This window comes from Zeus faber (assembly GCF_960531495.2).
Source record: "Zeus faber genome assembly, chromosome: 2".
NCBI classification, from domain to species: Eukaryota; Metazoa; Chordata; class Actinopteri; order Zeiformes; family Zeidae; genus Zeus; species Zeus faber.
This window is the reverse complement of record NC_137189.1, coordinates 46,623,474-46,645,476: the sequence shown is the minus strand read 5'-3', so window position 1 is coordinate 46,645,476 and position 22,003 is coordinate 46,623,474.

Genomic DNA, 22,003 nt, shown 5'->3' with positions numbered 1-22,003 from the left:
GCGGCCCGGTTTCACACCATATTAATTACACCAAATAATCATCAAATTATTTGAAGTGGTCATTGATGGAACCTACTAGATTAGCTCATGGCACAATTTAACGGTGGTTTGGTTGTGAACACATACTTTCTCATACGTTCTTGGCTCTGCTCTGTTACTGTGCAGCTTAGGACGAGAGGTGCAGCAGCCAGGCTCAGGGTGGAGTAGTGCGTGGTCAGGAACAGCGGTGCACCGTTGTGGTTTGGCAGAGTCCTGTTCCAGCCACGCATGTCCACCGGTGAGCAGTCCTCAAAGACAATCTACGCATTAAAACAAAATGTCGGCCATGTCACATTTAGGACACTGCTTCAATACAACACAATGAGAAAGCTGAGAGCAGGCTGATCAGGAGAGCAGCAGGTGTGGGAATAATCCTAAACCAGAGGTTTCCCTACCCTAGCCACGTCAAAAGCCCAGACCATGAATGTGATTTGAGGTTTTGAACCGATGAACACCTTTTGTCTTTCCTTCCTACTCTGACATCGTGAGGCTTTCCACTCCTTCTTATCGACCTGTAACAGGTGGCCTCGCCCTCTCCCTGGTGACCAGTCTTTGTTTGAAGCTGTGGGGAACTGGACATCATTCATGTTGTGCATACTCAACTCAACTTTATTAATATAGCCCCTTTCATACAAACATGCAGCCCAATGTGCTTCATGTAGCAAAACCAAAGCGACATAGACAAGTTACAACAATTAAACAACAAAGTCTTTAAAATCAATTGTGGCAGTTCCGAATGCCACACCCTTTTTTAGGGCCCTCTGACACGGAGACACAGGCGATGGCGTTGAAATGTATCAGCTTATTGTACAGAGTGGGCACAATGGAACAAGCCCGGAGCAGATGGAAACATGACATGACACGGGGTATGGGTGATTTAACCTGTGCTCATTGATTGCTCTGACAAGCAACAGGTGTACAGCCACCCCTGATCCCGGGCCCAATCAACTAGACCCAATATAGATGTGGCTGCTTGAACCACACCACAACAATAAATTAAAGTCAATAGAATAGAGTAAAATAAAATAAACACCAGGGATAAAAAAAGAGTAAAAAAAACAAAGATTACAACATAAGAACTGAGGCTATGACGTCACTCCAAGTGTAAAACCAGATTAAAAAGATAGGTCCTTAATTTCCTTTAAAAAAATACAGCGAGAGCGTGCCATTCTAACATCCAGAGGCAGTGGGTTCCACAGTTTAGAGGCATGAAAACAGAAGGAACTCTCACAGCTTCTTTTATGGGACACATAAGGAACATTTAAAGGAAAGCAGCAGAGGACCTTAGTGATCTATCTGTCTGTCTGTCTGTCTGTCTGTCTATCTATCTATCTATCTATCTATCTATCCATCTATCTATCTATCTATCCATCTATCTATCTATCTATCTATCTATCTGAGTTTTTATGGGTAAAATAACAAAGTGTGAATGTGACACTCAATGATTATACATAATAATACACTAGATATATAATACATATGTTTTACCACAAAAATTCCCCACAACGTCTCCCATCCTGTAATTGACGGCCCGATGGCGCCCAGAATAGAGAGCAGTCTGACAGTCTATTTATTTTCCCGCTGTAGCATTGATTATACGAGCAGCCATTCAAAATGTTATCCTTTGGGTAATCATTTTTTTTTTAAGAAATATAAATAAATAAAAATACAAAAGTTATCAGAAGCTTTTGTGTGGGGAGTCTGGTTTCACCGCTTCAAACGCTGCCGATCGCTGTCACTCCGTGAGTGATGTGATATTTTTAACTGCCTTCCTGCCTGTGGTGCCTCCTGACGCGTGGGTTTCATCGGGGAATAATTACTCCATTAGGAGCAGGAACTGGTTTATTTTCTGCTGTATTCTGTTTATTTTTCAAAAGTGAAGGTTTATTTTTCCTATGTTTTTACTCAATTGTTTAGGCTTATGTGTTTAAGGTTCATTGTACAGTTCCAATTTTCTTGTTGTTGTTTAGGTTCCCCTTTCTGCTTCACCTCTGGTTTATTTTTATAAGTCAACGTATGTGAACAACATCGTTCCGGTTTATTTTTGGGCTTTTTTCGTATTTAGAAAAATGTTTAAACTGTTTTTCCTTAGTTCCTAAGTTGTTTATCGTTAGGGCTAGTCATCTATCTATCCATCTATCTATCTATCTATCTATCTATCTATCTATCTATCTATCTATCTATCTATCTATCTATCTATCTATCTATCTATCTATCTATCTATCTATCTATCTATCTATCTATCTATCAATCGCTGGATTATATTATGGGATGGCTGGGTGTTAACGAGTCAGAGAACTCTGACACGTTGCACTGAGGGGCGTCATGTTCTCTCCTGGTGGTATGAATATTTATTTTTTTCCCGGTTTATGGAGATTCACCACCAATGAGTCAAAGGGTTTGGACCCAAATTGACGACTTTGTGTCGAAAATGGAGCGAGCCCGACTTTCACGCTCGTCTTGGATGTTGTCACCTCATTCCTACACGGAGCTCTTCACACCAAGCACGTAGAGTTACTCATTAGGTCTAAATAAATGTTTGATTTGGGTGAATGGCCAAACGTTCAATGTCCAATTCAGTCTGTCATGGCACATCTTAAAAACACATTCCAGTATATGGAAGAAAGTAGGTAGAATGTATTTAAAGAAAAATATCAAGCTATTATAGGAAAATATGATTGGTCACCTGTTTTTGATATCAGTTATATCAATATTTTTTGGAAAATATTTGATTCTACTGTTTTACAATGTGTCAAAAGCTGCTGCAATTTGAATATTCTGCAAAATACTGTGAATATATGATTAATTATATTTTACAAATAATTTAATTAAACACAGCAGCCGGTGTGAAGAATCGCTGAAATACGGTAAATAACATTGTGAATATAGTTCTTTGAAATAAATCTGTAATGAGACTGTATTCAATCTCCATGGGAAACCTACAGCGTTCAGCCACAACATTAAAACCACCTCTAATAACCACTAATATTCTCGTGCCGCCAAAACAGCTGTGACCCGTGGAGACATAGACTCCACCAGACTCTGAAGGTGTCCTGTGGTATCTGGCACCAAGACATTAGCAGCAGATACTTTAAGTTGGAAGTTGGAGGTGGGGCCGCCATGGATCAGGCTTGTTGTTCCAGCACATCCCACAGATGCTCCATCAGATCGGACTCTAACCCCACTCATCCACATGATGTAGAACAAAACGTGATTCATCAGACCAGGCCACCTTCTTCCATTGCTCCATGGTCCAGTTCTGACGCTCACGTGTCCGTTGTAGGTGCTTTCAGGGGTGGACAGGGGTCAGCATGGACACGCTGAGCGCTCCCATACACAGCAAGCTGCCATGCACTGTGTGTTCTACACCTTTCTATCATAGCACCATTCACTTTTTCACCACTTTGTGCTACAGTAGTTCTTCTGTGGGATCGAACCAGACGAGCTACACTTCACTCCCCACGTGCATCAATGAGACTTAGCCGCCCATGACCCTGTCGCCGGTTCACCGGTCGTCCTTCCTTGGAGCACTTTTGGTAGGTACTAACCACTGCATAGTGGGAACAGCCCACCAGACCTGTGGTTTTGGAGATGCTCTGACCCAGTCGTCCAGCATCACAATGTGCTCCTTGTCAAAGTGGCTCGGATCCTGACCACGCCCATGTTTCCTGCTTCCAACACATCAACTTCAAGAACTGACAGTTCACTTGCTGCTAATATATGCCACCCCTTGACAGGTGCCACTGGAACCAGATGATCAATGTTATTCACTTCACCTGTCACTGGTTTTAATGTTGTAGCTCATCAGTGTATTCCTGTTGCATTCTTGCAGTGTTTCTTGAATGGGGGTACGCATACCCCTAGGGGTACTTTGGAGTTCGTGAGATTTGTTTTATATGATCATTTAAAAATATCAGTCATGCATAATTCCTAAAAGAATCATACTATAATAAATGCAACAGAAAAATGTAAATGTAAGTTCGATAAATCACATTTTATATTCAATATTCCTATTTTCAATGCAATCGTTAACTGCCGCATAGCGCCGCGGTGCTGAAAGGACAGCGCCAACACGGCCCGTCGGATCGGCGGTGATTAAGTGTGGAAAATGAATGGGCCTATCCAGGAAAATAAGCTGACAAGTTATGGCCAAACTGTGTCGTTCGCACCCTGAGCACCAACTGGGGGCCAGGGGGGGCGGGGCCACAGCCCGTGGGACTCTCCGCTCGCCTCCGCCAAATAGCGCCCGCGGGCTCCCCGTCCGCCTGCCCCCGTTTTTCAAAACAAATAAAAACAGTGTGTTTTTATTTTACATGTGTTTCGTTGTGGTCCGTCTACTTATCGAATAAATGAAATTACTGCAGTTAATTAGAGCACCGGGTCACTCTCTTGCCCGTGTGTTGGGTTTGATCATAGATCACAATCACAAGGACTGCAGCCCACAAATTATTAACAATAATTTCCCCGATGTTCAATGGGCTGTCCCTCCCCCGCAGGCGCAAAGCTGCAGCGACGAGCATTTAAAATGTCGCATCCAAGGGTTTTTCCAGCGTTTTAAATGTTGATCAAGGCTGATGGAGCAGCTCCGTCTCGTACCTCTTTATGTCCCGTCGGCATCTCTCTCTTTTTTTTTTTTTTTGTTTTACCAAAAATGTTTTGCTCTGGTCGGGGGGGTACTTGGCTGAAAAAATATATTATAATCGGCGTCGTTTTCTGCCCGGTTGCAGGGTTTTTTTTGGGGTTTTTTTTTTTGAACCGGTGGTTAATTGGGAGCAGGTGGCTGGAATTCAAATGAGAAATGGGGGATGGAAGCGGGTCCCGCCTTCTATCCCCCCCCCCGACCGCCGACACAAAACCGCACCTGCAGCGCGGCCCCTGAGATCCTCCGCTTCGACCGCGGCCGTTCGGAGCCCGAACCCGGACGAGCCTCGCTGTCGCCGCTCGTCAAAGTGTCGACGTGGAGTGCGAGGGGGGGGGCCGGGTTAGGCGGGGCCCCGGGGCTGGCGACCGACTCGGCGCGGTTCGGCGGGGAAAAAAAAGGGCGGGAGGGCCGGGGCGTCGCCCTCCGCGGCGGCGTTCGAAAGGTTACACTTGATGGCCTCACATTTCAGCGGCTTTATGAAGCCCTCTCCTGTCACCTGCTGCTGATTGCCTCCTTACCTCCACAGTTGGACGGCTCTTTTAAAAGTTCTCTCTCACTCTCTCCCCATCGACGGAGAGGGGGGGGGAAAGTTGATGGGAAAAGTTCCCGAAAGAGAGAAAATATATATATATATATATATATATATATATATAACTCCACAGTACCAGCGCTGCATTTTTAAACAAGGCCGCGCCGGCGACGGCTCGTATTACCATCACAGGCGTTGAGTCGGGTGGAGGTGCGAGCCGCGTGCCCCGCCGCTCGTCAGGAGGCCGTTTGAAGCCGAGCGTCTCCCGATGCAGCGGCAGCCGCAGCGGGATGTGATGTAACCGCCGAGCCGTCGCCGCCGCCGACGCCGCCGCTGCTATTTCTGGTGCAGATTCCTGTGTAGACGCTGGAGGATTAAAAAACTTTAAAAAACAGATGAACCGGCTCATCAGTCGATGCTGGAAGGCGCATTTCTCTAATTTCACTGCAGCTAGGCTAGCTGATCCCCTCTGTGGCGATGTATCAAGCTAACTTAGTGAGCACTAGACGCTGGAAGGCATATTTCCCTAATTTAACTGCAGCTAGGCTAGCTGATCCCCTCTGCGGCCATGCATTGAGCTAACACAGTTAGCACTTGATGCTGGAAGGCGTATTTCCCTAATTTCACTGCAGCTAGCACAGTTAGCATGCAGCTGTACCGGACACAAAGGGATGAAAGCGGTATCGAGCTTCTCGTCAGAATTCAAGCGAGCGTGTGTTGCCTAAAAACGCACAATAACACACAGGGTCTGTGTCGGGCTTGGCCTTGGTTTGCATTTGCTTCTCTACAAAAAGAAAAATTGATTCTTCTTCCTTTCAGTAATTTTAGTGTACAATGACACGCGCACACACACACACACACACACACACACACACACACACACACACACACACACACACACACACACACACACACACACACACACACATAACAGAGAATGCAACCCCCCTCAGAACCAGATCCAGGCGGGTGGTGCGGGTGGTGTGGGTGGTGTGGGCGGAGGAAAGACCAACCGGCGCACACTCTGGGACAACAATTTGTCCTCAGAAGAAGCAAACAAGAAGAGATAGCTAAATTGGATCTTCTGTTTGATTTATATAACCGGTATTCCCAGCCGCCATAAATACAACAAGTCACACAACACAACCAAACTAGAATTGGTTGAATGCATGAATTTAACATTGGGAGGCGCGGTCGGGGATTTTCATTCCCTCCTAAATGTTTCAGGACTTACTGTTTGAAAGAGAAATAAAAGACCGTGGTCTATGTTTTGTTTTTACGGGTTAAAGTGGAAATCCGTTCGACTGTGCGTGTCGGGTGGATTATACATACGTATCCCGGAATTTCGAGGTCGTTGTTTTTGCTTTTGTCAAAATTCCACATCCATCCACTTCCCGTTGGTCTCGTTCTCCAGGGCGCGCCGCTCCCCTTGGCGGATGTTGGCGACGGGGACGGCGAGGCGGCGGTCCATCCCCGCCGACTGCGGCTAGCCCGGCTGCTCCCCCGCGTCGCTCTGCCGCGGCGGACTCCCGAGACGGCCCCCTAGGAGAGCTGAGCGTGACGTAGACACACGGAAGGGCTGTTCCCTTTGAAGCGGCGGCTGAGCAAAGAATCCAACGTGAGATTTTGTCGGCGAAATCGTAGCTTAATAACGGAAGGGATTCCCACTTTAATGTCGGAACTTTTTTTTTTACGGGGGGGGGGGCCTTGCTCTGCCTCTTTATTGAAGGCACATTTTACTGCACAGTTTCCTCCGCGGCGGTGATGAACGGCGCAGGTTTCCGGAAGCCGCCGCCGCACAAAAAGCAGCTGAGGCAGAGGGTTTTTCGGGGTAATTGGAAAAGTCTTTATTGCGCTGTAAAGTGTTGTGACGGCCATCTTGTCTGGAAACTTGTTCCGGCCCTGAGTTGAGTTTACGAACGCGGCGGCGGCGGCGGCGGCGGCGGTGGCGGCCGGGGCGCCCGCAGGGTTTTTATGCCAGGGCTCCGACTGTAACGCCCGCTCCACTAAGCGCTCACGGTGATACTTTTTTATCACTCCTTCACAGGTGCTGATGTATTCTGTGTCCCGAGGCGCCGATGCAATAAAATATACAACGATGATCTCCTCCGTCAAATTGAAAAGTGAACCTCTTTTCAGAGCTCTGAAAGGAGGCTCTGAAAGGCGCCGACCGGGTCCCGGAAGCGGGCGTGACGGCGTGGCGCGCGGCCTTGCACCGGCTGGATAAGACGCCTCGGTGCTTGAAAAACACCGAAACGTGGCCGAAATATCTCGTAAATTAGGCCTTTTTTTTCTTTTTTTTTTACATACTTTGCCGCGCCCACAAAACTCAAACTATTAATAACTTTTAAGTTTGAAGTGGATCCGATAAATTGCCTCGGAGGAGTTTGCGAAAGTACGGGGCATGGAAATTTGCAGCAAGTGACTAAAATGCCACATTTAATTAAATATGGCCGACTTCCTGTTGGGTTTAGGTCATGGCGCCACTATCATTTGTTTGTTACTGCGTGTGTACCCAATTTCGAGTGAGTTTTCGTGAAAAAAAAGTGAATGGGTTTGATTGTTAATTTTATTTTATTTTTATTGTCTCGGGCAGGGGTCGGCTCCAGAGCCGCATGTGGCTCTTTCATCCCTCTGCCGTGGCTCCCTGTGGCTCTGAGAAAATAGTGTGAATAAAAAATGGCTATTTAATTTAAATGCATTTTGTTCTATTTAGTTAATTTTGTCAATGTAATAGTTATGATTCTGGAGATTGAGGCGATCTTGTAACATTGAAATAAAACGTGTTTTAATATTTTGTCGATCAAAATATGCGTCGCACCCTGTACCTGTTGCCGACGGGCTGCTGACTTACTTGGAGCTCTGGAACCCTGCTAAGATAACCATGGACACATGCAAGAAAAGAAAAGTTTCTGGGGAAATCGCATTAAGCAGGTGAGAGGAACGAGCTATTCATTTTGCAAATAAAGATATTTACATGGGACCCTGAACTGATGCAGTTGCGTTTCATATCCAGGTCGACGGTCGACTGTGGCACCCGACTGAGGAAATAGTGGCGGATGACGGCACTGAAATAGACTTAAGTCGTGATAAAAAAACATTTTTTTTGCCCCTTATAATTCAAGTGAATATTTCCCTTTTTCAAATCCACAAATAAGTGAAGGAGCTGCATTTTGTATTTTATTTCAAAGAAACATTATACGTGCCAGTATTCTTTTTTTTTTTTTAGAGTTCAAAATAATTTTGTGTTTTGCCGTGTCAAGCACAGAAATAAAAAGACAGTCTTCATCAGTTTGTAGTTCTTTTATTTTATAAATGCAACAAACTACAGTTCTTATATATAGTACATAGCATAAGTGTAATAAAACTATACTGTATATTCGGTGTTATCTTCATTATAGCGGTTATGCGGCTCCACACAGGGGCTCAGACCCTCATAACAGAGCAGTAAACCATTATCCCGGCACCATGTTCACCCGGGGTCCTACCTTTCCCAACAGCTCCGTGTCCCCTCAACGTGAACGGAAGAATAACGTCCGTACTGCATATTCTGATTGTTTTTAGTGGGGTTTTCTTTTAGCGCTGCGCTTTTTTGGCCCATTTGGCGCCTGAGTGGAAATGTCGGCGGGAGTCCGATCCGCCCGAAACCCCCCCCCCCCTCCCACTGTGGAAGCGCACAAAGTGAGCGTGGGCCGCCGCTCCGAATAACAATGTTTTCCGAGTCAGTTTCCCCGATTAAACGAGGGCGAGGGAGTTCATTTTGGGATGGGGGGGGGGGCTGCCTGACTTCATTACTTCCTCATTCCGCCTAAATTAACGGAGGAATGAGTAATACCCACATTGAATTACATGAGTTATCGCATTTTCCCGGTCGATAGTGACTTGATTTGATTTCCCATAAGACCTGGAACCCGTGCTCGCAGCCATGGACGTAGATTGGTATAAATAATACGATTTGTATGAACGTAATGAAAATGAGCCGTCTCACATACCTTACACGGCCAGGATGAGGACCTCAACCCCCCTGTGACGTCCAGTGGCTCAAGTTGTCCAACACGGCTTGGGCGGTTTGGGATTTTAGTTCCCGTGTAGAACAATAATGGACTTTAGTATATTTTTCCATTTAGGGCGTCGACGCTTAGCGTTGTTTGTATTATCGCCGTGGTTTGGTGCAATGGATGAATTCATCAAGTGCTTTCGGAATTTTGGGGATTTATTTGTTTTTTTTCCGTCTATCTTGGCCCCAGATTCAGGCGAGAGGGTCAACACCGACTCCATGCCCCTGCGGCCGGAGCCGAGACGTCAACGGGATCTGGAGATGCCGGAAGGTGTAGCTGCCGATCCCCTCCGCCGCCATGCCTTGCGCTAACACGGATAGCGCGCGGCATCGACCTTCTCGACTGAATCAGGCTGAGGTGGAGAAAGTGCCCACTCCCCCCCCCAAAAAAAACAAAACAGAGCATCATTTGGCTCTCCCACCCCCACGGGCAGCGCGGACATCGTGGAGGGTCTCAGCGCCTTTGTTGCTTTTGGCTTTTCTACGCAAAGAAAGAGAAACTGACGAAATGACACATTCCTTTCATCAGTTTTTTGGTGCGCAATGACATGCGCACACACACACACACACACACACACACACACACACACACACACACACCCACACCCAGTGTGGCGCTGACGGTGTGAACGCCTGTTGGGTTGAGGAGGTGCGTGAGGAGAGTTGATGTAACTGTAAAAAGTAGAAAAAACCTTCCTCCTGCCTCCTTGGAGCTCAGCGGGGCTTTCCTGGAGATAAAGAACAGCCTCGTTGTTTTCCCACAACGTTTGAACGGCGACATAATTTTAATCAGGGTGGAATTCGGTACCCGAAGCACGCCCACGTCAATAATGGTAATAATACATTTTCACGTTCCCTTGCCACTTAGGTTCTGAGGTGTGCTGCACACTCACAGCCATTTATTTTTCAATCCGGTGCATTTAGCACTAACACTGCCGTGGGAGTCTCTGCCCGCTGCTACAGATTTGGGGAGGGAGTCGGAGTCTTTCTGGCCGCGGGGTACCGACATGCCGTGAGCTTTATGAGATGAAGTGAACAGAAGGGGTCGCTGGCCAAAAGGGATGAACAATAATTTGAACGAAAAGTCGGGGCGCAGCAGGATGGACGGCTTCGCCGGCTCCCGGACGGCTGACGAGTCCCCGTGCGCGGGTCCCTCCCTTCAAGATGGACAAACGTTACGAAAACCCACTGCACCCAACCGGCCCAATCAGCGCCGGGCGGGTGCTTGTTCCGTGGGAAGGAAGCTATGCTGCGCCCTCGGCAGCATACCCCCCACCGCCCGACTGAGGCCCGGCAGCCATCCAACTGACAGCACCATGGGGCTACACCGGTCACTCATGGACTCCTCCATCACCGCCATGTCCAGCATGGCCTCTATTTCCACCTGCACCATCTTGTGGTTATGTGTTTATGTTCACCGCGCGCCATGCCATACTCTTATCTCCATGCCGACCGTGGGCGCGCTCCCCCAGCCTCTCTCATCGACGTGTCAAACCCTGACTTATCCACACCCAAAATCAGGGAGCGTGACCGGCAGGAACCAACCGCAACCTGTAACCGATGCTTTTTTCCCCTTGTAACAAATTTACGAGCCGGACCATTGGGATACATGTGAATGTCCCTGTGTGCACGACGAATCTCCACCCGTGATGCCTCCACTAAAGCCCCGGGTTGAACCTGGCGATGGACCATCATCTCCGAACAGCCCGAGTCCAGCAAAGCCCAACGTCGACCCCCTTGTAGCCTTACCGGTACTTCCTGACCGGGAGAGGGGTCCGGCTGGCCGGCAAACCCGGACCACCCGGTCGAGCTCCATCCGGGGGCGGTCCTGCCGGTGCCCTGCACCCCCGTCCGGACATCTGCGCAGCTCCCTGATTTCCCGCGGCTGCACCGGACGAGGAGTGAAGCGATGCTTCACGGACGGCGGCCGAGAGCACGTTGCTGTTTCGACGGCGCAATAGGGACCGTCTACATGACTCAGTTTTCAAATTTCAAGAGCTTTTATTTGTCATAGGAATGAGAACACTCAAACTAAGTCCATACTGTTTGCTTCTGAGGTCTAATCTACATGTTACACAGAAACAAATAAAAGCTGTTTTTTATTTACAATTTTTTTTAATTACAAAGTTTAATAGCTTTTGTTGTCATGGGAGCACTCAAACTAGGTCGATATAATAATAGGATCTAGTCTTTGGTCTTTGACCTAATATTTTCCAAATTAAAATGCTGTGCAACATGTAGGTTATGTCATAGTATTATTATTACTTCCTAGTCTGAGCATTATTGAACTTGAACATTTTTAACTTTCAAAAGAAAAGTTGTTGAACTTTTATTTTTCCAGGTTTGTTCGTGAAAATTGTCAAACCCAAGCGCTGAAACAGATTGTAGAGGTTGAAGAGGTACAATTGGTGTTCAAAGCTAAAGAGCTACAAACCGCCCCCCCCCACCGAAGCTGGCTGGTGAGCACCATGAAACCCCTGAGCTGAAATTGATTCCCACTCCGGCCCTGCCTCGGGCATACAGGAAAGGCCTCGGGGTCTTCTCTTTGAAGACAGCAACTTCTGCTTTTACATGTGTTTACACCTCTGCTGGACACGCCAGTCAATTAATGGCAAAACCCCGAAAGAAACTCACAATTTCACTTATATTTACCAAGATTATGGCTTTAAACATCATATAGGAGCTAAAGTTAGTGCAATTCTGTTTAAAATACCAGTAAATTACCATCAAAAATATTCAATTATGCGACAGTGAACGTGTCCCAGAATGCAATTCTGCAGCAGAGTGGAAGAAAAGCAAGTTCCAGCTGAAAACTCCCAAAATGGCTTTTTCCGCGGACAGGCTGCTGTTACTCTCTCCGTGGGTCAGTGATTCGACGCAACAAAACCAACCAGCCGCACTCCTGCCTGTCTGCTTCCGCTGTCCCCCGACCCCTCCTCCCCCGCCCCCACCCCAAAGCATCACTTCTCAACAAATCTGACATCCATGTTTTCAACGGAGCGGTGGTTTTGGGGGGCGGGGGGCCGGGGGGAGGGGGGGTTGTCTTCGGCTCCCGCGCCGGGGGTTTCCACCCAAGAAAACGACGGCGCTGGCAGAATGGGCCCCGCTACAAGTGGACTCTGGAAAAAGGCATGAGATCTCCGGAGCCGGCTTCACGCCGAATCGGACAAGTGACGACAACGACACGGGGGTCCGTTCGTTCCCATGGAGCGTCGGAGCCAGCCCGTCTCCTCTGCCGTGCGGAATTGCGGGAAGCGTTTTTTCCGCGCATTTTTCCGCTCTTGAGCTGGCACCGCGGCCGGAAGTGGCATCAGTCACAGAGGTTATTATTTTTTTTTTTTATAATTTGGTTTAAAACAAGGGAAATAAATCACATATATAACACCATACACTATGACACCATATTCACTATGAATAAATGTATTTTTATCTTAAATGAATTTGTTGTGTTAATTGTGTGTATTTTATGGTCTCGCACTTTGCAAAAACTATTCTAGGAACGTTTGAAATTCTCATTCACGGAACGTGGTAAGCGTTCCATGAATCTAAAAAAATACGGAAATAAAAAATGCAAACTGCTCGCTCTCCAATTTTCTCTGACATATTTTGGGATGCGAAACATCTACATGCGCAGCTCCGCCGGCGGCCACTGGGGGCGGGATCCAAATGTCGGATGCGATGACGCGTTCAGTGTGAAGCTGGCTTTAGATGGTCGCTTCCCTTTCTCCGGACTTTATTCCTTATTTATTCCTTATTCCGATCGATTGATTAGCTCTACTTACTGGTCAGGTGATTGGGGTATTTCCCCTGTTTTTTTGCATTCCAGCCAGGATTGGCGGACCACGCCACCAACAAAAATAATGGAAACAGTATGTTGAGGAGCACTCATGCGTACACTGAATGGCTGTTCCTTATGAAGAGCGAGCTCAATAAATATGGGATGAATATCAGTCACGGGTAATTTCAAAATCACAAAATAATCAAACGGATTACCACTTTAAAGAAACAAACCCGGGCGAAGTGCAGATGTTGTGGTTTAGTGACCGGGCTGTATTTCTAAGGGGCCAGTGGATAAAACGATGGCTGGCACTTAAAAAAAAAAGTTGGTGCGGTTTGAGCAGCCACACCCGTCCTGGGTCTTGGTAATATGGGACCCAGGATCAGAGCGGCTGTACACCTGCTGCTCGTTGGTTGGTCTCACGAGCAAGAGGTAAAAGCCCCATCCCCACACCCACTCAGGAGAGGAGCCCTTGTCGTGACACGTGTCCATCTGCTCCTGGCTTGTTCCGACTCGTCCACTCTCTACAATAATACTGTGTCAACAACCCCGTTGTCCCGAGTCATGAATCAGTCGGTCAATCAGACCCGCCGCTGCCGCCGCTACCGCCGCCGCCGCTGCCGCCGCCGCCGCTGCCGCCGCCGCCGCTGCCGCCGCCGCCGCTGCCGCCGCCGCCGCTGCCGCCGCCGCCGCTGCCGCCGCCGCCGCTGCCGCCGCCGCCGCTGCTCCCAGACGCCAAGCCGCTCCGAGGGTCGCCGTCGGCCTCCGTTCAAAGCGTTAAGGATGACACCCTCGTGCGTCCTGCCAAAGCAAACGTCATTTCCCGATCCAACGGCTCGGGATTCAAATTTGCGAACGAAAGCAGCCAAGGGCCCAAACATGCTGGTGGCATTTGGATTCAGTGAGTGGGCGAGCGAGAAAGAGAGAGAGAGAGAGAGAGAGAGAGAGAGGACGGGTCGCCCTGTGACGTCGTCCTCCGAGCGCCGCTACCCAACTTAGATCCCGCCTCGTTCTGTCCGTGCCTTATTTCGCTTCGTTGTTCTCTTTCCGGAGCGACCAGCCCCGACAGTGAGGTGCCACGCCCGGATCCAGGGGCACCTCGCTGGCCGCCGCTCCACCCGGTCGCTGCCCTGGAAGACACCCTGCACGTTGTCTCCATTTCTTTCTGTCTTTCTCTCTTTTTTTTTACTCCTATTTATCTTGTTCTATTGTGTGTGTTTCACTCAATCTCTCTACTCCTCACCCTCCCCCCCCCCCCCCTCTATCTCCATCTCTGCTCTGCTCGCTACCTCTCTGAACTCAGTCTGGAGGTTGTGGCCCCGAGGCGAGACCCTCGGTTGGTCCTCCTGGAAGTTCTGACGCGGCGGCCACCGCTGTGGAGTTTCCCCCCGTCGCGGTTGTCACGGTTGCCACGGTTGCCAAGTTGTGTACCAAGGTCAATCCCTTCCCTTTCTCTGCATTTGCTCAGTTCTTGTGATGCAGTTTGATAAAGTTTTGTTTTTGAGACGTTTTCATTTCTTTTGTTTTTGCGCCGAAATTGTAGGAATTGCAAGTCAAAGAAGGAGGAAAGGGATTTCATTTTAAATTGAATTTCAAACGAGAAAAGAAAACAAACTTCTTATGATAAGTGGCATTCTGCATATCAAAGAAACAATGAGGAACATTGATCTTTTTTAAATAATCCAGGGGCTCAAAGACATAAAAAGCAAACACCATGTGTTGGCTTGGGTTCCAGGAATAAGTCTATCAAATACATTTGAATTCAATATACAGGAAAGCGCCAAATACAATGAGTACTTTGTCAATAAGTACGTTTTGCTATGAAAAATATTTAAACATTAACAAAATACAAATTGCATGCAGCTTTTCATGCAACATGTATATCTGTATATTTACATGTATATATGTATATTTACTAAAACCTTATTGTTGTTTTAATCCTGTTTTGGTCTGAAAGCTATGCTCATTTTATGCAGATTAGTATGCATTTCTAAAGATAATATCGTGATGCCCACTGCAGCTGTTGACACTCAATGCAAGCCGCACGAGGCGGAGCAGCTCTACGTTGTTCCTCATACAATGCACAGCGTTTGGTGCTCGTTCCATCTCGACGTGCACGTGTCCTGGATCATCCCGGGAGGCGCGCGTCGGAGCTCCCCCCGCCGGCCGCCGCGCCGTCCGGCACCGTAAAGCTCTCGCTGCACGCCGGTTCTTTCTTTCGCTACTAATCTCTGGGTTTATCCGGTTAATGAGACTGTGACGTTGAGCTCTGATGCATGTTGGTTTGTTGACGTCCTTGTTGCGTAAAGCTTTCAACGTTTGTGAAACAAGGTACTGTATACTGTATACTGTATACTGTATACTGTATACTGTATACTGCACTCATCTTCAGGAGGATTTAGGCAAAATGTGATTTGTGGCGCTGAACGGGAACAGGAACAACAGACTGTACTGGTCTTTCACCTTAGAGGAACTTGTGAATATTGTATGACTAACTGACTGACTGTCTGACTGACTGACTGGCTGACTGACTGACTGACTGACTAACTAACTGACTGACTGACTGACTGACTCAGGCAGTGGTTACCAAATTTCATGTTCTTTCAAAGCTTAAAGAAAAATATACAATGGAATTAGTTTTAAAAACTTATATCAACAAAATATCTATTAGCTATAAAGGAAGGAATCTCTGTCTGTCTGTCTGTCTGTCTGTCTGTCTGCTGTCTGTCTGTCTGTCTGTCTGTCTGTCTGCTGTCTGTCCATCTGTATGTCCGTATGTCCTTCGATTATCTCGAAAACCGTTCATCCGATCGTCTTCACACCTGGCGGGCGTGGCGCTGGGGACCCAAGGACGTGCAGCGTGGAATTTGGTGCAGTTTGGACGCGAGCCAGCAGGGGGCGGGGCTTCAGGGCTCTGCGACTGACTCACTGAGACTGTCTTTCCCCGGTGCACGACTTGAACCTGCAGCCTCATCTTCCATTGTAGAACACAGGACTGAACCGTGGACGTTTTGTTGAAGTGGTTGAAAATTGCATAGCTAACTCACTGACTCACTGACTCACTGACTCACTGACTCACTGACTCACTGACTCACTGACTCACTCACTCACTCACTCACTCACTCACTCACTCACTCACTCACTCACCCACTCACCAATCTGGAGCAGGCTAAACAGACAGACGCTGGTGGAAGGTGACGGAGCTGGCAGATGGTGTCGACCAGAGTAGACCAGATGGTGTAGACTCACCTCCAAATACTTTATTTTAACTGTATATGAAATAAAATGAAAAGCTGAGATTTCCTTATGGATGTCTGAAACCTCCTGTTGCCCGAGGTCTTCCTGTGGATTGCTGGTCATAAAACTGATGTTGTGTGTTGGTCCACATGGTTCAATTTTCACTGATCGGTTAATGGGCCTGAAACATGGCATATTTTAGGATTTTTATGTCCCATTCGAGGCCACGCTGCCTGATGAGGGTTGTTTTTTTTTTGTGACCGAAATGCTGCAGAAATAAACCATTTGGAGCAGAGCTCAGTCCTTCATCCCTGGCTGTAACTGTTATCCTCTGTCTGAACCCAAATCAGGTTGGATGTCCATCAGTGGTTCTCCATTGGTGGATGCTGAGCCAAATTCTGGGAGACGGGTGGCATCTAGAGAGGACCACGGGCATATACGCTCACCCCTTTAGAAAACAAGAAATTAAAAAAAATTATATACGTTATAAATTATTTCCGATGTTGCGCTTTTATTTTGAGCCACTGTTTCAAAATAAAAGCACGGAGAAGTCCATCAAACCTAGATGTTACTGTTATGGATTACAGCGCTATTCATTTCACGACACAATTTCGAACGCTTCCAAATGAGAATTGAATTTGCGTCTTAACTTAATGAACAAGGACAATGTGGATCCTAAAATTGGACGGGTTTAGAAGCGCTGGTGTAGATGACCACAATGGCTGAGTTATCTGTTGTTGACTGGAAGGAAACGTCATTCTTCCATCACAGAATCATGAACCCAAACAGAGATGGAGAGATGGATGTGTGGGTGGATGGATGGATGGATGGATGGATGTGAGGGTGTATGAGTGGATGGATGGATGTGTGGGTGGGTGGATGGGTGGATGGATGGATGTGTGGGTGGATGGGTGGATGGATGGATAGATGGATGGATGGATGGATGGGTGGATGTATGGGTGGGTGGATGGATGGGTGGATGTATGGGTGGGTGGATGGATGGATGGATGTGAGGGTGTATGAGTGGATGGATGGATGTGTGGGTGGGTGGGTGGATGATGGGTGGATGGGTGGATGGATGGATGGATGGATAGATGGATGGATGGATGGGTGGATGTATGGGTGGGTGGGTGGATGGATGGATGGATGGATGGATGTGTCGGTGGATGGGTGGATGGATGGATGGATGGGTGTATGTATGGGTTGGTGGATGGATGGATGGTTGGATGGATGGGTGGATGGATGGATGGGTGGATGTATGGGTTGGTGGATGGATGGATGGTTGGATGGATGGATGGGTGGATGGATGGGTGGATGGGTGGATTGGTGGATGGATGGATGGATGGATGGGTTGATGGATGGATGGATGGATGGGTGGATGTATGGGTTGGTGGATGGATGGATGGATGGGTGGGTGGATGGGTGGGTGGATGGGTGGATGGGTGGAACGACGGAACGATGGATGGGTGGAGGGGTGGAGGGGTGGATGGGTGGATGGATGATGGAAAGAACAAGATGTAATCCGCTTTGCTCTGTCCTACAATCATTGAAAGGAAGCGCGGTTCAAATGCCTCCCTCCCTCCACCCTAACCTTGTCCATAATCCCGTCCAAATCCGGGCGGCTCAGCGGCCCCTGAACCTCTACGATGAATAATTACATGACGCCGCTCCCCGGATCAACACGGGGCATCATTTGTGGATGTTTCCTGGGGGAAGAAAATTGCGCCCAATGAGGCCCCGGGGGAAGGGATAGAGGGGTTTCATTTATTTATTTGTTTGTTTGCTTGGCTTGTTTTTTTTTTTGTTTGTTTTTTTTCCCCCCAGCTCCTCCACCCTGCGTGGAGGTGGGCGCGAAGGCCCAACATCTGTCCGCGCCGCTCACATCTGGACGCCCCACGCGGACAATTTGTAGAGCGCCGCGGCGTAAAGCGGAACAGAGCCGGCCCAGGTTCCCTCTGCGGCGACAGATGGCACACACACACACACACACACACACACACACACACACACACACACACACACACGCGCCCGCACACACACACACACACACACACACACACACACACACGCGCACACACACACCACCCCCACTGGAAGTCTAGTTTACAGTTGTGCAGATCAGGGCACTGGAGCACCACACACCAAACACTCGTATTTTGATGGCTTTCACACACACACAAATTTATATATACACATATATACAAATAAATAAATATATACATATTTATATATATGTATATATTTATATATTTATATATATATATAAAGCTTTTCCTTTCATCCAATTTGCGTTTATTTGAGAAATAATAGCAGAACAAGTTCAATTGACTCAAATACACTTAAAATGGGAAATATACAAAAAATTAAGACATTTTAATAAAAACTAAGAGCTTTTTATAAAATAAAAAAAAGAGGAAAAATAAACAGAGAAAATAAAAAATTAAAAATTGGGAAAATAAATAAAGTGGCAAATACGAGTAAAGACAGCCCAAAACCCCGGCTGCTCCCTCCACGCCTGCTCAGCCCCCGCGGCAAGATACCACACGCTCATCCTGTTCGACCGCGCCGCAGCTTCCCGCTCGCGGCTCCAGTGCCGACCCCTCCCCCGCCCCTCGAGAGCCGAGCGAGGCGGCCGGGAGGCATCGAGGGAAAGGCTCCGCGGCGGACGCGGAGATTCCCGCGACAGTTTACGCGGAGCGCCTTCCCGGGGAATCGATACCGTACGTGTGCTGTTATTGACATTTTGGAGCTTGTGGCGACAAATCCGCCGCCGTCGAGAGGTGATAGCAGGCCTCTGATAGCAGGTCAGAGGGGGTGGGCCTGGGGTGGCGGACTGTTCCTTTCTGATTTGAATACTCGCCCCCGAAAGGACCCGCGGCTGGACGAAGCGCTGGACGAAGCGCTGGACGAAGCGCTGGACACAGCGCGACGCAACGCACACCGGCCATGAAATACAAAAATTCACAGTCACAACGGATGCCATTGTGTCCGAAATCCCAGGGGTCAGATCATAAGGGTCAGATCGCAGGGGTCGGATCATAAGGGTCGGATCGCAGGTTTTCTGAGAATTGTCCATTTGCCCTGAAGTGTCACCCCCGGCCGAGGAGAAACAGCCGTTTCATTGAGTTTTCTGTGCGTGTTAATAGTTAACGATTTATCTGTAATAATAATGAAGTTAATTATAGTTCAAAATAAATTGAGTAAAAGTTAAATAAAAAATAAAACTTTCAATAAAAATTGCGAAAAGGTTAAAGATAAATACAGTAAACAAGTTAGAATCGGTCATGTTAAAAAGTTGAATTATTCATTGAAATGCTCATATTTCACGAGGATATTTACACATTCACAAGAGGAGTGATGTTTGGACCAGTAATTAGAGACGGTGAGAGAAGAAAGCGGAGAATTAAATTGATTGTTTTTACAAGTGTTCAAGTCACACTCCAAGACTAAACATTTGCACATTTCTATTCCTGTACAAACTAGTCCAGCTATATTTAAAAAAACAAACAAAAAAAACAAAACAGCCTTGTTTTAAATATTCTTATATATTTTACTTATTGTTTTACATTTATGTTTCCGGTACGCGCCGTACGCCAAGGCAAATTCTTTGGACGTGTAAAATCACTTGGCAAAAAAGACGATTCTGATCCTGATTCTGATTTTGATTCTGATCCTGATCCTGATTAAAGCTTGTTTTTTTCTATTTGCAGCTGAAGAGGCAATTAAGTTTTTCTCTCTGCGTCGTCCCCTGTTTTACGGCGGGCGTGGTCTGCTCAGGTCCCGGCGGAGGACTCGATACCGCGGCTGTGTTTGTTTGGATGGCGGGACAACCTAATGCCATTGTTTGGATGGGAACGCTGGGGGGGGGGGTCCGCACCAGGGAACCGGGACGGTGCCGTCAGTGGCCCTGTTTCCTCCGCTCGGCGGCCCTGAGACGCCCGTGCAGCAGCGGATGAGAAGCGCGCCGCGAATCCAACACGTGCAGGACCAGGTGATGACGTGGGAGTAAAGAAAGGCGCCACGCCCACGGGGGGAATGACACCTGCTGAGCTCGGCAGGCGAGAGGCTTTGCTCTCATGGAGTTTGAGGGGTTGACCAAGTGCGGCGCAACCTCATGTCACCCTATCTTGAATCAACAGGACGATGCGGAAGAATGGAGGAAAATATCATTCACCTCTTCCAGCTGTGGGAATGAACTCCAACCTGAAGGTGTGATAGACGTTCAGAAATCTCCATTTTAGTTAATTCATCGATAACAGAATAATAGCAACTTGAACAAATCGCGTTCGTCTTTAAAGGCCTATGTCCATTTAGGTTTTCCTGACTTAAAATTCACATCTTATCTCAATGCCAAGTGGAGAAATATCGATTTATTTAATTTTTTTTACAAACTTCTGCACTTTTTGAAGTTGGATCCAGTGGCTTTTTTTTTTCTTCTGTTGTGTTTTGTTATTTTTTTCCCGGTTTCGGGAAAAAAAAAACGAGTTCAGCCGCAGGTCAGAAGACGCGGAAATGTGGATTCCCCTCTCTCGGGATGAGTGAGGTCTCATCCTCATCTTTATTGTCTCGTCTGATCTGATCTTCACTTCACTTGGCGTGGGACCAGATGCGGCCACGTTCTGTATTTTCCGGGATTAGAAGTCATTGACGGCGCAGCTCCCCTCGCTCTCCTCCCGCCTGCACTTAACACTAAGCTACGCCGTCCGACCAGAAAGCACTTATTATCCTCAAGCCAGACAGATTATTACCATTATACCGGCTTTATACATCATTTAACCACGCGGGGAGCGGGTCGGACCACGGTATAGCCGCGGACGTCCCGCCCATCAACGTTTTCTAAACGAGTTGATGGAAGGGGCGGTCGGAGATCAGAACCTCCCGCTGGGTCGTGACCCCCTGACCCCCATCGCTGTGTCCCCAAAATATCGCGACAGCGGCAGTGACGGAGCGGGAGGAATGTTGGTTATTTTTTTCTTTTTATTTTTTTCATCATTATCACTTTGGAGCCCGGCGTCACTCGGCGTACGTTTAAAAATTTCACCCGCAGGCCGATGAGCAGCTGACTGAGGCGAAATAAATATGAATGTCCCTTGAATGTGCTGAGGTGGGGTTGTGAATCCATCCCAGCTCCAGCCTGATCACGCAAACCACCCCGGACAGGTCCTGAAGGAAAACACTGTTTTGTTGTAACCACACGGGCAGTGGGTTCGGCCGCCCGGTTCATTTGGCAGGGGAGGGATCCAGATCACAAAATCAGAAAACACCGGGGCTGGCCAACCAGCTGCCTGTGTGAATACTGAGTTTTCAAGGCCCAGGTGCCGGGGACGCAGCCTGGAAAACTGGCCAGGAACAATCGCAGCTGGCACAGACGAACAGAACAGGGTAGGACGCACAAAACACCAGGGCTGCTCTTTTTAAAGAGGATGAGATTCAGAGTTAGTTCAAATCAGTATCTTTTATATATATATATCTTCAAAAGTATCAAAAGAATACACACACATTCACTGAAAACATAAGCTGCAACAATGTTGTTAGTATTGTGTGTGTGTGTGTGTGCGTGTGTGTGTGTGTGTGTGTGTGTATGTGCGTGTGTGTGTGTGTGTGTGTGTAGGTGTATGTGTGTGTGTGTGTGTGTGTGTAGGTGTGTGTGTGTGTGTGTGTGTCTTTTTGTATTCTCCCCCTCTCTGCTCCACCATTCCCTCTCTTTTGACCGTCCGTTTC